Below are 14,015 nucleotides of genomic sequence, written 5' to 3' on the forward strand. Positions count from 1 at the left end.
ACAGGAGAAATAGATAAGGTATTCAAGGGCATGTTCTAGTTTATAGTCTCACTGAAATTAGAGGACTACACAAAAAAATAAAATTCACGAGAAAAGAGCAATTCTCTGATTCCATGGGAGAAGAAGAAGTGATTAACTAATAAATGAGAGGCTCCATAAGGTCAACTTCAAATTTTTCTTTCCTAGCCAAGAAGAACATGAAGGCAGCCTCCCCTGCAATGTTGTAAAGATTGGAAGCAGCTCAGCTGTCAGCAGCTAAAGAGCCTAGCTACCAACCAGCAATTCTACTGAATGGTATTCCTGGGCACAAGCCTGCAAAGCACCAAAAGAGAGAGGTCATGTATGGAAAATCACTGAGTAGCTGTCCAGACACTCTGGAAGCTACTCCACAGCCCGTCCCACTTCCACTGATCCTAGTCCTGAATTAAAGAGAAAGAAGGGTGGAGTACTACCACTGTCAGACCATTCACTTCAGGTTATCCACCCCCTAAATCTGTTCCCTATGTTCTTTTGTAGAAGGCAACTTTTAACATAAATGTCTACGGTTTAATATTTAGCACATGAACATAAAATTTTTATCACACTGTAAACATGGAAGAATATTATTTGTAACTGACCTCTTATAATTCTTACTGTCTGAGCAGATATCCACCTCCAAAAAGAACTAGAGAGAAAGAAAGAGATTTGAAGTGTTTTTTTAAAGAAATCCAAATTTTAGCAATTCCTGTTTTGCTCAGCATAATACAAAACTGATAGTACTCAAAGTATCATTTTTCTGATCAAACCTATTATTCAATTTGAAGCATAAAGTTCAGTTGTTTAACTATTATTTGTTCAAATCTATAAATCAAAAGCATTACACAAAGACTTTGCTTTTTCATGAGAGTATTAAACAATAATCCAAGCTTACCATTTCACCAGGTGCCTTTTCCATTTGTATACTTCGATGAACATATTCCAACCCTATGATATCCAACATTTCATCAAAAAAGAGGCAGTGGGGAGAAGAGAACCACTAGATCCCTTGGAACTCAGACTCTGATTATATTTCCAAATGGTTATACCCACATACAAGGTTGGAAGCCAGGAAGGGGACGGATCTTGGATTAAATTAAACTAAAAACTAAATCCAAATCCCTTTAGATCCCTAAAACTGTAAGGGATCAAGAAGTCTCTAGCTACTTCCCACATCCTAGGTTTCCTTCCATGCCCAACAATTTATATGTATCCAGGGCAAAAATTCTCAACTTTGATTACGTGTAATAATCACCTGTGGAGCTACTTATTTATTTAATTTTTTTTTTAAATTTGAGTATAGTTGACGCACGATGTTATATTAGTTTCAGGCCTGTGGAGCTTTTGGGGGGGGGGGGGGTCAGGCAGTTTAATTTATGATGGCAACTAGAAGACTCCACGCTTAGGAGCATGGGCAAGATAAGGACTGAGCCCATGCCTTCATTTCTCCTTGGGACTGCTGGGGGCAAACTTCTCCTGCAGTTTCTCCCACATTCCTTTATTCATTTCCTTTTTTTTATTTTTTTTTAAGATTTTATTTATTTATTTATTTGACAGAGAGAGAGAGACAGCCAGCGAGAGAGGAAGCACAAGCAGGGGGAGTGGGAGAGGAAGAAGCAGGCTTCCCGCTGAGTGGGGAGCCCGATGTGGGGTTCGATCCCAGGGACCTGGGATCAGGCCCTGAGCCAAAGGCAGACGCTTAACGATTGAGCCACCCAGGAGCCCCCCTTTATTCATTTCCTTAAACTCTTCCAAGATGTCTGTGGACAGGATCAGCTGGGACTCTTCTGCAGACAGGCCAGTGAAGCTCATGTCTCTGGGGCAAGGGTCCTTGTGTTTGTAATAGTTTGAATGAAGTCATGCTAAGCTCTCACACACCTGATCACTGGCCTCAGGCTCTACGGTCTTGAGTATTCTCTCCCTCTGGAAAGGCCTGTGCTATTCCTCGCCCGTTTGGTCTCCTCCACTGGAATTCCTCAGAGTTTTAGGAAACGCTGGCAGGGGCTGGCCTCCATTTTGGGCCACACCATGGCACTTTTTAAAAACATGTATGTCTAAACTCTACCCCAGATCTACCGAATCAGAATCACTGCTGGAGGCCCAGAAATCTGAATATTAAGTTTCATGGCTGACTGACACTGATACATATCCAGGCTTGAGAACCACTGGCAGAGGGTGGAGAAGAAATCCAGACCTTCTAAGAGAAGACCTCGAATGACAAGTGACAGGACTGGGGACAGTGCAGGTATGTTAACGGGGGAAGCCGGATTTACCCAAATACATAGTTTAAGCTAGTATTATTCCCTACAGTTATAGTAGAGAAGGGGGGCGTGAGAAGAGGAAGGAAAAAGGAAGTAGTTTCGATCAGATGCAACCAAAGGTGCAGTGGAGCTGGAGTCAAAACCTGGAACTCAAGATCAAATTCTGACTTTGCCAAATATTGGCAGTGCAAACTTGAACGAGTCACTTAACGTCTCTGATTCTCATCATCTGTAAAAATAAAAAGGTCATATGTTACCTCAGGGGACTGCTGTGAAGACGGAGAGTATATGCAAGTCTTCTGTAAACTATGTACTAGACCGAACTATGGGTTACCACCAAGCGGAATACTAAGAAATAAAGTTAGAAGGTTACAGCCAACATTTTAAAAATGAAGGGACCCCTGGCTCAGTCAGTAGAGCATGCCATTCTTGATGTTGGGGTTGAAAGTTCAAGTCTGGTGTTCAGCACAGTTTACTTAAAAAAAAAAAAAACAACAACTCATTAAACATGAAATAGAACAGGATGCCTGGGTGGCTCAGTCGGTTACGTGTCTGCCTTCGCCTCATGATCCTGCTTCTCCCTCTACCCCTCCCCACTGCTGGTGATCCCTCTCTCTCTCACACAAATAAATAAATAAAATCTTTTTTAAAAAATGAAATAGAACAGAAGATGTTAAGAGTACACCATAATTTATAAGGATGAATATTGTTTTGTGCATTTTTTTTTATCAGTTATATGTATGTCAAAAAAGTCTTAGAGCCACAATGAATCCTTGCTCTCCTGCCTCCTCCACTTTATGCTCTCACCAGAGAGCAAACACGGTGACTTAATACCTAAACCAATGGTTCTTAAACTTTCTTAGGTCAAGACACTATTAGAAATCTGATAAAAGCTATGGACTCTTTCTTGACAAAAATTCACCCTCACACGAAATTCTGCTTGCATACAAGTTTAGGACCCCCAAAGCCTTGCCATGAATCAGGTTAAGATCCTTTTCTCTAGAAAGAAGACAAAGAATGGAGGTGATCTCCGGGGAAGGCTCATATAGCTACTGTCTTACCACCTCCAAAAGAAGGCCTTTCCCCAGACAGTGGTAGCACAGTCTGCTTATCTAAATAAAAATTTTCTTCATTAGATCAAACTGTTAAATTCTCTTTTATTTAAAAAAAAAGTGTTTAAAATGTTCTTGAACTTTTAGTTAGAAACTCTTCAAAATATCTGCAGAAGGCCCCCTATGTGCATGAAAATGGGATAAAGCTAATTACAGCTAAGGCACTTATTTAAGAGTCAGCCTGCATTTCACTCAGGGATATTTCTCTAAATAAAACAATAGATTTCACCAAACTTATTTGTTTCCCTTGAACTCAAGTGACACTATTTTCCAAGTGATTCTAATAAAGAGGCATCAATTAGTTTTCATGGTCACTGATAAAAGTATCCAAGCTGGGGACACCTGGATGGCTCAGTCAGTTAAGCATCTGCCTTTGGCTCAGGTCATGATCCCAGGGTTCTGGGATCAAATCGGACATCGGGCTCCTTGCTCAGTGGGGAGCCTGTTTCTCCCTCTGCTTGTGCTCTCTCTCTTTGACAAATAAATAAATCTTAAAAAAAAAAAAAAAAGTATCCAAGCTGACACAACATGTCCTTGCCATTTAAGTCATAGTAACTTCATTTAAATTTCTTCAAAAAGAATCACTTAATTTGCCTTTTTCATTTTTATCATTTTACTGATGAACTTTTAAATGGATTTTAGTATTAATTCAGTAACCATAAGAGAGTTTTTTAAAGCTACATTTTATTTTCCTGCAAGTTTTAAATTTTAAAGATTTTATTTAGTTTTAGAGAAAGAGAGTGAGTGAGTGTGCACGAGCATGCAGGTGTGCAAACGGGGAGAGGCTGAGGGGGAGAGAGAGAGGGAAAGAATTTCAAGCAGACTCCGAGCTCAGCACAGAGCCCAACTCAGGGCTCCATCCCATGACCGCGAGATCATGCCCTAAGCCAAAGCCAAGAGTTGGACACCTAACCAACTGAACCACCCAGTGCCCCAAGTTTTAAATTTTAAAACAACAAGCACTTGTGTCCCAAATAGTGAGATGGATGATGTATACTAAAGGGTAAAAAAGATTTGGTCCCTGGCTAAGATGCTACAGATACCTAAAGAAACAGACAAGTACAGTAGTGTAAGAATCGCTAGGTGTAGAAACACGGTAAAGAAAGATACTTTATCCAAACTTGGAGGTGGTAATGGGGAGGACAGGGATCAAGGAAGATTTCCCAGAGTGGGAAGACATTAAAGATGAAGAACTGGGATATAAACAAGGACACAGAGGAAGGAGCACTCCATGTAGAAGGAGCCACTGAAGAAACATCCAGAGTGTAGAATACAATGACTTATGAGAAATACCAGACCTGAACAGCTTCAAGAGTTTGAGGTAATTTCCTTCAAGAGCCAGCTGGAGACTTTTTGGTTTTTTTGGTAAAACAAGAGTATATTTCCTTAGGGTAAAGTAGAGAAAATAACACTGTGTAATTGTCTATTCTATTCTTCATTTTTCAGCCCAGGGATACAGAATATTTTTCAAGGATGAAGCTGGTGAAAACTTCTGCATCTTTCAAGAAATCTTTAAAGAAGCCTCACCAAACTTTTGGATAAAGATGGTAGGTTCGATACATATCCATTTTGCTCCTGCCGAAAATCCTACTAAAAAAACAAAAGTAAAGGGGCGCCTGAGTGGCTCAGTCAGTTAAGCATCTGTCTTTGTCTCAGGTCATGATCCCAGGTTCCTGGGATTGAGCCCCATGTCGCTGGGCTCCTGCCTCCCTCTACCTCTCCTTCCACTGGTGCGTGCTCGTGCTCACTCTCACTCTCTGTCTCTCTCTCTCTCATGCTCACACTCCCTCTCTCTCTCAAATAAATAAATAAAATCTTTTAAAAAATTAAAGGAATTTTTTTTAAAGTATAATTCACAAAAGACCCCCATCTCCTCCCCAAGCCACACACACACACACACACACACACACACACACACCCCGGTAAAGAAAGTCAGGGGAGACAACAGCAAGATAATTTTCTTGGAAAGCAGATGGAAACATGCCAAATGACTACACAAACCTGGGAAACTAAATCATAAGCCATCTGTGGTAAACTCATAATCAGTACACTTTATATCAAAGAATCCTGAAAATGTTCAGAAAATGGAAGTCAATGATGGTGCTAAAATAGAGGATCTAGTTGAAATTTTGTTTCAGAGGCTTCAGATCCTTTGATTTTTTAAAAAATATTTTATTTATTTATTTGACAGAGAGAGAGAGACATCCAGCGAGGGAACACAAGGGGAGTGGGAGAGGAAGAAGCAGGTTCTCAGTGGAGGAGCCCGATATGGGGCTCGATCCCAGGACTCTGGGATCAGGCCCTGGGTGGAAGGCAATCACTTAACGACTGAGCCACCCAGGTACTCCCAGATCCTTTGATTTTCTTCCCAACTAGTAAAGCCAGGTGTCTGCTGCTCTACCATCCTGATAAGAGATTAGAGATTTATTCTCTAGAGAGGGTTAAACATGAGGTTTCCAGACTGGGGGATACCAGCAACAGTAAAGGGGAGAGCACCATGTTGAAAATGGAGAAATTAAGTATGCACATTGAGTAAGAGCTCCCAGCCTTCTTTCCCAATTTTCACCAACCAGGAGGGAAATGAGAAGATCATGCTTTGCAGAATCTAACTAGACCAAGGGGGAAAAAAACCTCAAAAAATAACACTGGAGTTAGCTAATTAAGATGTACCACCAGATCACCCTACAAGGAAGTTAATGGTCAACCAGCCTCATTCACATTCTCATAATCTTGAATTAGCTTTTCAATCACCCTCTGTTAAAATTAAGCAGACAATTAAAGATTACTATATGTTTGAGAAAAACCTCCAACAGGAAGAATCAAAAATAACTACCTGTAGGAAAAAAAAAAATGCAACTAGAAGAAAGGGATTATGTGGAAATAGAAAATGTTAAAAATTGGTGTGGGGAGGGCAGTGATATGATTTTGTATGTAGAAATGTTTTTTGCAGAAATAGAAAAGCCTGTCTTAAAATTCGTATGGAATTCCAAGGGACCCCCAAACAGTCAAAAAAAATCTTGAAAAAGAACAAAACTGGAAGACTCATGCTTCCTGATTTTAAAACTTACTACCGGGACACCTGGGTGGCTTAGTCGGTTAAGCACCTGCCTTCAGCTCAGGTGATGATCTCAGGGTCGGGGGGATCGAGCCCCATGGCCGACTCCCTGCTCAGCAGGGAGTCTGCTTCTCCCTCTCCCTCTGCCCCTCTCTCCGCTCTCTCTCTCTTTCAAATAAATAAATAAAATAAAAAAAAAATTTACTCCAAAGCTTAATAATAAAAGTATCAACATAAAGAAATATATACAGACCAGGGAAACAGAACAGAAAGCCCCAAAAGAATGAGATCTTGCCATTTGCAACAACAGGATAGACCTAGGGAGTATAACAAAAGGTAAAATTAAGTTAGAGAAAGACAAGTACCATATGATTCCACTCATATGTGGAATTTAAGAAACAAAACAAATGAATTTTAAAAAGAGACAAAGAGGAGCACCTAGGAAGCTCAATTGGTTGAGCATTTGACTGTTGGTTTTGGCTCAGGTCATGATCTCATGTGTCCTGAGATCAAGTCCACATAGGGCTCCAGGCTCAGGGCAGGGTCCTCTTGAAAGAATCTTGAAGATTCTTTCCCTCTGCCCCTCCCCCCACTGGTGCTTGCTCACCCACAAGCTCTCTTTAAAAATTAATGAATCAATCTTGAGAAACAAATAGTAAAACAGACTCAAATACAGAGAAGAAGCTGGTGGTTGTCAGAGGGGAGATGGGTGGGAGGATGGGTGAAGTAGGTGAAGGGGATTAAGAGAACACTAATCATGATGAGCACTGAGTAGTGTTTAGAATTGTTGAATTATATTATACACCTGAAACTAATATAAAATTGTATGTTAATTATACTCCAATTAAAAAAAGAGAGAAAGCCCAGAAATAAACCCTCCCATATATGGTCAAATGATACTTGACAAGGGTTCTAAGACCATTTAATGAAGGACAGACTTTTCAACAAATCGTCCTGGGAAAACTGGATCGCCACATACAAACAAATGAAATTGGACCCTTCCCTAACACCATATTAAAAAATTAACTCAAAATACATCAAGGCTATAAATGTAAACCTAAACCAATAAAACTCTTACAAGAAAAGGACAAAAGCTTCATAACATTGGATTTGGAAAAGATTTCTTGGTTATGACACCAAGAATTAGCTTAAGAAAAGAAAAAATAGACAAATTGGACTTCTTGAAAATTAAAAAAAAATTGCACATCAAAAGACACTTATCAGGGGCGCCTGGGTGGCACAGCGGTTAAGCGTCTGCCTTCGGCTCTGGGCGTGATCCTGGCGTTATGGGATCGAGCCCCACATCGGGCTCCTCCGCTGTGAGCCTGCTTCTTCCTCTCCCACTCCCCTGCTGTGTTCCCTCTCTCGCTGGCTCTCTATCTCTGTCTAATAAATAAATAAAATCTTTAAAAAAAAAAAAAAGACACTTATCAACAGAGTAAAAAGGCAAACCAAAGAATGGGAAAAAATATTTGCAAATCATGTATCTGATAAGAAATTAATATCCAGAATATATAAAGAACTCCTAAAACTCAAACCCAATTCAAAAATGGCCAAAGGACTTAAAACGAAATTTCTTCAAAAAAGATATATGAGTGATCATTAAGCACGTCAATATGCTCAACATCACTTATCATTAGGGAGACGCAAATCAAAACTACAATAAGATACCAACCCATACCCATCAGGATGGCTACCATCAAAAAAACAGAAAAAAGCGTTGGCGTGGATGTGGAGAAACTGGAACCCGTGGGCACCATCAGTGGGAATGTAAACTTGTACAGCCACTAAGGAAAACAGTATGGTGGTGGTTCCTCAAAAAATTAAAAACAGAATTCCCATAAAACCCAGCAATTCCACTTTTCGATATATACCCAAAAAAACTGAATATAGGCTCTCAAAGATATATTTGTATATGCAAGTTTATAGCAGCATTATTCACAATAGCTTAAACATGGGAAAAGCCAAGTGTGCACTAATGAATGAATGGATAAGCAAAATGTGATATATATATACAATGAAATATTATTCAGCCTGAAAATGGAAGGAAATTCTGCAATATGCTACAATGTGGATGGACCTTAAGGACATTATGCTAAGTGAAATACATCAGTCACAAAAAGACAAATGCTATATAATTCTACCTACATGAGGTACTTAGTCAAAATCATATAGACAGGAAGTAGAATGGTAGTTGGCAGGGGTTGGGGGAAGAGGAGAATGGGGAACTATTGTTTAATGGGTATAGAGAGGTTCAGTTTCACAAGATGAAAAACGTTTTGGAGATGAGTGGTAGTAACAGGTGCACAAGGTTATAAATGCATTTAATACTGAACTGTAAATCTTTAAATGGTAAAGATGGTAAATTTTTTTTTAAAAGATTTTATTTATTTATTTGATGGAGAGAGAGACAGCCAGTGAGAGAGGGAACACAAGCAGGGGGAGTGGGAGAGGAAGAAGCAGGTTGCCAGCAGAGGAGCCTGATGCGGGGCTTGATCCCAGAACGCCGGGATCACACCCTGAGCCGAAGGCAGATGCTTTAATGACTAAGCCACCCAGGGGCCCCAAGATGGTAAATTTTATATGTATCTTACCACAACAAGAAAAATTGAAGAAAGAAACACCTCACAGGTTACATATTAATTGCAAGGGGGAACAGGTACTTTTACGATAGAGAAATATGGTGATCACTTTAAGTGTTTAAGTATCACCACTATTAGGACAAACTGACATGAGTTGCCTCCTGACGTGATGCAGCTAAAAAAAAAAAGTCAAATGCTCATGTTGCATAGTAGGACATCAATAGGAAATGCCTCAAAAATGAACAATCAAGAGGTAGCAAGACAATGTTACATACAGAGGAAAGGGTATAGTAATATATCACCTAAAATAAATGAAAGTGGGAAGGGGTGAGGGAATGCTGTTTCAGTGTAACAAACTTTGTAAAACGATAAGACTTTTTAAACTATGTACATGTATAACTTTGATGAAATAAAAATGTAAAAAGTTCATCTTATACTGTTAAGCAAAGAAACGAAAGGTGAAGAATGGTGCGTAAAGTATGCATAATTTATATTTAAAAAATGGCAGAGGGGGCTAGAATAGATGAGCATGTTAATTATCTCTGATAATTACTAAGAAATTAACAACTTTAAATTTAAATCGATATGTCTGAGAATGATTGAGAAATTATAATAAGAAATTAAGAGACACCTGGGTGGCTCAGCCGTTAAGCGTCTGCCTTCGGCTCAGGTCATGATCCCAGGGTCCTAGGATCTAGTCCTGCATCGGGCTCCCTGCTGAGGGGGGAGCCTGCTTTTCCCTCTCCTCCTCACTTGTGCTCTCTCTTTTGCGATCTCTGTATCTCTCTAATAAATAAATAAAATCTTTTACAAAAATTAAAAAGTTTTTTTTTTTAAGATTTCATTTATTTATTCGACAGAGATAGAGACAGCCAGCAAGAGAGGGAACACAAGCAGGGGGAGTGGGAGAGGAAGAAGCAGGCTCACAGCGGAGGAGCCTGATGTGGGGCTCGATCCCATAACGCCGGGATCACGCCCTGAGCCGAAGGCAGGCGCTTAACCGCTGTGCCACCCAGGCGCCCCATTAAAAAGTATTTTTAAAAAAAGAAATTAAGAACACTGCTTGCCTCTGGTGACGGGAACTGGGTGGCTGCAAGACAAGGTTGGAGGGAAACTGTCTTTTTGTATGTTTAAAATTTTGAACTACATGAATGTATTACTCATGTGTTAGCAACTGAGGATTTTCAAATAAGTTTAAACTTTACCAAATTCCATGCCACTCTGATACCTTATCTCATATCTGCCCGAGCATTTAAGGAGAGAACAAGTATGTCATTCACTTATTTATTAGTATGTGTTACCGTGTAATTGACTATGAGCTACCTCCTCAATGAAGCTGGGAAAGTTATTATCTCTTCTAATTGTTTTAGATCCACCACCCCCAATACCACACAATGCTGTGTAAACACCAGGCCTTTGCAGGCTGAGTGTTCCCTAGGAATTCAAATGAACATTGGAGTTACAAAACTAAGAGACAGGAGCCACATGCTTATTTTAAATATTATCCCCTAGAAACATTTGGAGGCCTCCAGGTAAAAAGTCATTTTGTGAATTCAAAAAGGTCTGGGATTATGAATCGATTCGTCCTCATAATCTTTTTTTTTTTTTTTAAGATTTTATTTATTTGACAGAAAGAGAGAGAGAGCATAAGCAGGGGGAGCGACCGGCAGAGAGCTAGGGAGAAGCAGGCTCCCTGACAAGCAGGGAGCCCAATGCAGGGCTTGACCCCAGGACCCTGAGATCATGACCCAGCCGAAGGCAGACACTTAAAACCTGAGCCACCCAGGTGCCCCTAGGGAGACAGTTTTAAGTTGAAAATAATGAAGAACTCTAAAAAATTAGTTGCCCTGTGATGCATTAGGTCAGATGATGAACTGCCTATAGTTAGAAGTCTTCAACAGGAGTATTAGATAAAATATTCTCATAATGAGTAGAAAACTGGACTAGAAAATTCCTAAGATAAGGGCACCTGGGTGGCTTAGTCAGTTAAGCGTCCAACTCTTGATCTCAGCTCAGGTCTTGATCTCAAAGTCGTGAGTTCAAGCCCCGAGTTGGGCTCTGTGCTCAGTGGGGAGTCGGCTTGGGATTCTCTCTCTCCCTTTGCCCCTCCCCCCCCAGGTGGGGACACTTTTTCTCTTCTCTCTAAAATAAATAAATAAAATCATTAAAAAAAGAAAGGAAGGAAGGAAGGAAGACCGACCGAGGTCTAATTCCAACAATTTTTATTTTACTTCTTTCTTCAACCAAGACTATTAAGATTTTAGCTATCAAAAAAAATTTTTTTAAAGAAAGAAAAACACTAGCCCCAGACCTGTTAGACCAGTCTGTGTGACAGGTAAAAAAGTTTTCCTAGTCATTGACTAAAAAGGAAATAGAATGTTACATAGTGATCTACACCTGAACCAGTTCACAGCATTTAAGAGAGGTAAGTATCAGATGAGGGAGTTCTGAGGCTGGCTTCCACAATGCCAGTTCTTTGACATAACCTAGTCATTATCTGATCTGTAAGTTCATTAAACCAAATGCCACCATTTCCCTACTTTTCCTCCCATTTTAAAACAATTAAATCTTATGCTTGATGTATTGCTATTCTGCACTGGTGATTCAAAACAAAACTTGTGGGGAGCCTGGCTGGCTCAGTCGGTGAAACATGTGACTCTTGGTCTCTGGTTGTGGGTTCAAGCCCCACGTTGGGTGTAGAGATTACTTAAAAAAATAAAATCTTTAAAAACAGAACAAAAATAAAACTTCTGCAACACAAGTGAACACAGGCAGATTTGTAAATTAATACTATGCCTTTGACAACTTCCATATGACCACTTTACAATGTTTAATTATTCTTGGATTCACAACAGTCCTCTTGTAATTAGAAAAAAGGAAACTGAGGCAAGAGAAGTGGGAAGAGACTTGCTACTTTGTAGCAAGTAGGCACCCACCTGGACACTGCAGCTGCTGTCCTACTCTACTGGACCACAATACTTTCCTTTGCCTGTCAAGCGGCGCCTGGGTGGCTCAGTTGGTTAAGCATCTGCCTTCTGCTCAGGTCATGATCCCAGGGTCCTGGGATCCAGCCCCATATAGGCTCCCTCCTCAGCAGGAAGTCTGCTTCTCTGTCTCCCACTCCCCTTGCTTATGCTCTCTCTCTCTCTGTGTCAAATAAATAAAATCTTTTAAAAAAAGTGCCTGTCAAATAGCCCAGAACTCCTCATCACAGGTATCCAAGGCATCTCCAACAAGAAGCAAATCAGAGAATTCCTGCTCCCTGAGGAAAAAGAAACTAGGTAACCCAAGCATGTTTCTCAATCTGCACTTTGGGTTGGAAAAAAAAAAATGAATGAAAAGAGAGATTCAAGGGGACCAACTTCTGAGAATGAAGACCAAATTATTAGGTTTATTCCACCAGACACTGGGAAATTACAGACACACTGCTTAAGCAGAGATAAAATCAGGAAGTCCTCCGGTCTTTTGATTTCCATCCTAAACTTAGACCCCCAAACAAAAAATTTCTGAAATTAAAGTATTTCCCCTAAGTAGTTATATTCTTATATACTTCTATAAAACCCACAAGGCCTACAGAAGTTCTTGATATTTACAGCTGATTCCAAGTGTCCACAAGTGTTCACTTTCCCGTCTTCATATCCAAAATAATGCTGGCACTGACCCAGGGAGGACTTTCACGCACATTTCCCTCTGAAATCATTAGCTTCACATACACTTTCAAACGTTCTATCTCCAATAGCTTCCCTTGATCAGTACAGCAAACGGGAAGGAGAGTAACAACAGGCATGTACATGTACTACGTCCCTCACAGAAAACATAATAAAATCCCAGGAGCAAGAACTGGCAAGGGACAACTCGCCTGGCCCTGGCCCCCACCACGATACAAAGACAGAGAAGCCAGGGGCTCTGCACTCCACACCTCACTCTGCGAGAGAAAGGCTTTCAATGCAACTGGACCTAATCCTCAACATCTCTCTCCCACGTGGATCTTCTCCCTCTCCCGAGCGCCGGGTCGGATTGGAGAGAGGTCTGGAAGGAATCAGCCCACGCCAAGGCTGGGGAGGGGGATGGTGCCGAGCTCCCGGCAGACACCCCCGTTCCTCCTTAGAGGCCCTAGGCTGTACGACTCCCAGTTCCGGGGGCTGAACTCCCACCTCCCACCCAAGACCCCAGTCCCCTCCGCGTCTCCCCAGAGGGGGAATTCAAGGGCCCAGGGCTACCGAGAGGGCTGGGCTGCCCCGCACAGATCCGGACGGGATGGAGCCCGGGCCGCGTGCGGGCGGAAGATGGGAGGCGGCCCCCCCTCCGCTGCCGCCGCCCCTCCCAGGGCCCCGGCTTCTCCGGGTCCCGGATCACAGGCTCTGGGGCAGCCCTCACCTCACCTCAGGGCGAAGGCGTCCGGGGTCCGGCGGCGCCGGGGAGCCCCTGCGCAGAGGCGGTGCTGAGCGGGAGGAGACGCCGGCAGCTCCGGCGATGGCTGACAGGCGCGCAGCACCAGGCCAGCCCGGCACACGGGGAAGGGGCGGGGCCTCACGGGAGGCGGCCCCGCCCCCGCCCCGCCCCTGCCTCCCACCTCAGCGTGCGAGCCCCATGAGGTGACTACGTCCGGGGTTACTCCGGGCCGTTCACCTCCGACCCCGCTCCCGGCTGCGGCGCGGTCTAGCCGGCCTCGAGGAGAGGCGCGGGCCCCGAGGGCCTGGCGACAGCCAATGAGAGAGCGGCGTGGGGCGGGGCGACGTGAGGCGATGCCGATGGTCCGAGCGCCGCTCTGCCATTCGGGGCCCAGCGGCGAGAGGGCGGGCGGGTTCCGGGCGATCGCGGCGCCCCCGGCTTAGCCTTCGCCGCCCCTTTGGCAGGGGCGGGGGCGGGGCCGGCCGGCCTTCTCCTCCTCCTGGCCGTGGCGGAGGGCGGAGGGTGGGGGGAAGCGGTGAGAGAAATGGCCCCACGTGCACCTCCCAGCAGGCAGAGAGGCGCTCGGGCCACAGAAGCG

The 14,015-nt window shown here is 42.7% G+C and overlaps 1 protein-coding gene across 4 annotated transcripts in view; it reads right to left on the reverse strand.

Moving 5' to 3' along the window:
• Positions 1 to 14,015, reverse strand: part of ACACA (acetyl-CoA carboxylase alpha) — a 281,347-nt gene that overhangs the window by 243,927 nt on the left and 23,405 nt on the right. For 3 of the 4 annotated variants that reach the window (XM_008695441.2, XM_008695440.2, XM_008695439.2), the window contains exon 2: positions 618 to 664. The gene's annotated coding sequence lies outside the window, so the exon portion shown is untranslated. Of the gene's footprint in view, positions 1 to 617; positions 665 to 13,407; positions 13,503 to 14,015 lie in introns of those variants that run through there. The other variant, XM_040640950.1, reaches the window with a different exon arrangement.

This window comes from Ursus maritimus, unplaced genomic scaffold, assembly GCF_017311325.1.
Source record: "Ursus maritimus isolate PB19 unplaced genomic scaffold, ASM1731132v1 scaffold_24, whole genome shotgun sequence".
NCBI classification, from domain to species: domain Eukaryota; kingdom Metazoa; phylum Chordata; class Mammalia; order Carnivora; family Ursidae; genus Ursus; species Ursus maritimus.